Below are 4,480 nucleotides of genomic sequence, written 5' to 3' on the forward strand. Positions count from 1 at the left end.
ACAATTTTTACAATTATACCAAGCCAATTAACCTACAAACCTGTACGTCTTTGGAATGTGGGAGGAAACCCGAGCGCCCGGAGAAAACCCACGCAGTTCACGGGGAGAACGTACAAGCTCCCCACAGACAGCACCCGTAGTCAGGATCGAACCCGGGTCTCTGGCGCTGTAAGGCAGCAACTCTACAGCAGAGCATCTATGTTCCAGCTTCTTGCTTTACAATCTCTATTGAAGTCAACAAGACGCACTGGGGAACCTTCATGACCTAGGTCAATAGACAATAGTGCAGTAGGCCATTCGGCCCTTCAAGCCAGCACCACCATTCAATGTGATCATGTCTGATCATCCACAATCAGTACCCCGTTCCTGCCTTCTCCCCATATCCCCTGACTCCGTTATCTTTAAGAGCCCTAACTAACTCTCTCTTGAAAGTATCCAGAGAACCTGCCTCCACCGCCCTCTGAGGCAGAGAATTCCACAGACTCACAACTGTGAAAAAGAAAAAGCCCAAACACCACTTCTCTCCTCAATCTGGGCATTAGGTTCAGACAGAGTTTGAGGGCATGTCGCAGTTGAGTTAGATCTGTTGGTGGATTGTTGTCTCAAGTATAGGTCTTTGAACAGTCTTTGTCCTGAGGTTTTAAAAGACATTCAGATGGATACATGGATGGGAACGGTTTGGAAGAATTGCAGGCAAATGAGACCAGCTTAGATGGCGCATCTTACTCAGCCTTGTCCAGTGAAACTGAATATTCATACCACCGGGTTGTAAGCTGCCCGAGTGAAATATGAGGTGCTGTTCCTCCAATTTCCAAGTGGCCTGACTCTCAGTCTAAAGAAGGATCTCGAACCAAAACGTCACCTTTTCCTTTTCTCCAGAGATGCTGCCTCACCCGCTGAGTTTCTCCAGCATTTTGTGTCTATCTTTGGTGTAAACCAGCAACTGCAGTTCCTTCCTACACAGTTAGGCTATGGAGCCTGTTTCCATGCTATATGACTCTTTGACACCATTAAAGTGGAAATACAGACAATTATAATTTCCTTAACTGAACGATACAAGCTGTGGTTGAAATGTTTGCAGCAATAATACTTTACTTCCTATAATAATACTTTAAGTGTGGGCGGATTCCATCTTCAATAATATTTCAACCTGTGAGATATGTTACATATTAGTTTCAAATTCCTTATCACTATTTTAATTGGAAAAAAAAGTTTCTTTTCATTATCAGTATTTCCAATGTAAGCTCTTGAGCTTCTCTTAGCCCGAGTCATTGGAAATTGGTTTAAAACCTCTTATTATCTTCATGTGTTTGTTTGCATCATAACCAATGGCTCTGACATTCACACTACAACAGAAAGCACTCTGAATGATTTCATCTGGTACATAGAGTTCTCAAAATGTTCTGCGTTGGTGTATAATCAATAGATCCTTATAAACTTTGTGACAGATTGCATTGGACTATAAGTATGATTCAATTTCCAATGGACATCTGAAACATGTATTTATTCCTTCCTTCAGCTTATGAAAGTTTTGTCGCATTGTTATAATTTTAGTTTCTAGAGCGCACATTATGTTGCTTTCCTCACGAAAATAAAATGCCATATTTTGAAGCAATTATTGAGTGTGTTTGTTTGTTCAGAATAGTTTTTAAAAAGTAAGTGTTTCCATGGTAAAATCCATTTATTGCGTGGAATGTGTTGATGACATTTCTGCCAATCTACTGAATCAAAGTAAAGCAAACTGATATATAGATGCCAAATCTACAAATGCTGACTGATTATAACCACGTTATCTCCTCGATCTCTCTGTCCCACACCGCAACTTTTTGCTTTATATCAGTTCCTTCTTTTATATCAGTCCCTTTTTGCTTTAAATCAGTCCATATAATCGTTTCTACCCTTGCCACACACCCAGCCCATCTAACAACCGTCTAACAACAAGGCTTTCCCATGTTATTCTCTTCCCTCGGTCCCTTCCCTAACTCTGTATTTTCTTTAAAGGTGACTATCACTAATCGCAACCTCTCCTGATATTCTGAAACATTAACTCTCTTTCCTTCTTCACAGATGCTGCCTGACCAACTGCATGTTTTTTGGTTCTATTTCATATTGTACTTGAGCTTGAACTATTTGTATTTATTTGTATATCTGATCTATTTGGATAGCATTTAAAACAAAGCTTTTGCCGTAGAATGCTGTGGAGGCCAAGGGATATTTTAATGGTATAGATAGATAGATTCTTTATTTGTATGGGTGTTGGGGTTATGGGGAGCAAGCAGGAGAATGGGGTTGAGGGGGAGAGTTAGATCAGCCATGTTGAATGGCATAGTACACTTGATGGGCTGAATGGCCTAATTCTGCTCCTATCACTTATGAACTTTTCACTGTACCCCAGTACACACGACAATATTAAACCTAACCCTATATTTGTAGTAGTATTTCGATTTTCTGTAAACATCACACGTGACTTTAAAATAAACATTTTTTTAAACTGAAGCCAAATAAACACTATTGTGAGCACACAGTCTAATATGTATATGACAACAGTTTTCCAATGAAACCCATAATGAGGAATGTCACAGTGTTTTGATTCCAGTATGAAGGACTTGCCTTCAGTGGAATCATATCAGCCCTGTTTTTTATCCATTTATTATGCTATGCCTTTCCCAAAGTCAACACCTTCACGTTCCTGGGCGTGCATATCTGTGAAGATCTATCCTGGGCCCAGCACATCGATGCAATCATCAAGAAAGTTATCAATACCTCTATTTCCTTGGAAGACTAAAAGGAGATGTGGTAGGTTGTCAAATACACACTTGAATGTGTACAGTGGAGAGCACACTGACTGGTTGGAGCACAGCCTGGTTTAGCAACTCCAATGCCCAAATATGTAGGTAGGCACTGCCTGGTTCATCACTGGTTCGTCACTGGGATCTACAGCGCTGCCTCAAAAAGGCAGGTAATATCATCAAAGACCCCTATTTCATTTCACGACCACTATCGGGAAGAAGGTACTGGAGCCTGAAAACTGTGACCACCAGATTCAAGAACAGTTTCTTCCCTGCAGCCATCAGGCTCTTAAACACTGCACAACAGTGTGGCACAGTGGCGTATTGGTAAAGCAACTGCATATTGCAGCGCCAGAGACCCGGGTTCAATCCTGACTACGGGTGCTGTCTGTACGGAGTTTGTACGTTCTCCCCGTGACCTGCGTGTGTTTTCTCTGAAATCTTCGATTTCCTCCCTCACTCCCAAAACGAACATGTTTTTGAGGTTAATTGGCTTGGTGTAAATGTAAACATGTATCCCCAGTGTGAGTAGGGAAGTGTTAATGTGCGGGGATCACTGGTCGATGCGGACTTGGTGGGCCATCTCTAAACTAAACTAAAGATTAACTTTAACAACTAAGATCTTCTATAGACTGTGCCTTTGGTTGCACAACAGATTGGTTTTGCATAATCATGGCTACCTCGTGGCAGGGTCATTAATTCATGGTATTAATGATTATTATATATTTTCATCTGGGTGTTATTTGCGTCACAGACCTGATAAGCTGCAGCAAATAAGAATGTCTTTGTTTCAGTGCCCGTACATATGACAATTAAACACTCTTCACTCCTGCAGATGCCTAAAAAGAGCTTATTCGCAGCTCAGGGCATCAATCATCAAATGTGTTAAGCATCCAATGTTTGACGGCTCGCTGTCGGGAGAGTGTTTGCTGATGTGATTTGTTACACACGGGATCTTTTGTTCAGCATTCAATGTGTTTGCAACGTGGAACTATAATGTGAGGTGCCGAGCCCCGGCAGTCAATGAAATGGAAACTCGTTTACACACAGCCCACAGCCAACAAATGGACCGAATATCCTTCATCATCGTTACTTTATTGCATGTCTTTCATTCATTAGTTCCATATCTCTCTCTAACCACCGTCTATATTTCTCGTTTCCCGTTCCCCTGATATCAGTCTGAAGAAGGGACTCGCCTATTCTGTTTCTCTAGAGATGCTGCCTGACCCGCTGACTGTTCCCCTTGTCATCGTTACTTTTTTGCATATCTTTCATTCATTGTTCTTCATCTCTCCACATCACCGTCTATGTCTCTCGTTTCCCTTGTCCCTAACCAGTCTGAAGAAGGGTCTCGACCCGAAACTTCACCCATTTCTTTTCTCCAGTGGTGCTGCCGAGTTACTCCAGCTTTTTTGTGTCTATCTTCGGTTTGAACCAGCATCTGCGGTTCCTTCAACACAGATTAAAACGCCAGATATATTTCTATCGCCCAGCTGAGCTGAGGGTTTGTGTGTGTGTGTGTGTGTGTGTTTGTGTGTGTGTGTTTGTGTGTGTGTGTGTGTGTGTGTGTGTTTGTGTGTGTGTGTGTGTGTGTGTGTGTTTGTGTGTGTGTGTGTGTGTGTGTGTGTTTGTGTGTGTGTGTGTGTGTGTGGAGTGACGCAGGCTGGGAGAGAGTTGACGCACAGAGGCTG

The sequence above is a fragment of the Amblyraja radiata genome, chromosome 34 (assembly GCF_010909765.2).
Source record: "Amblyraja radiata isolate CabotCenter1 chromosome 34, sAmbRad1.1.pri, whole genome shotgun sequence".
Lineage (NCBI taxonomy): Eukaryota > Metazoa > Chordata > Chondrichthyes > Rajiformes > Rajidae > Amblyraja > Amblyraja radiata.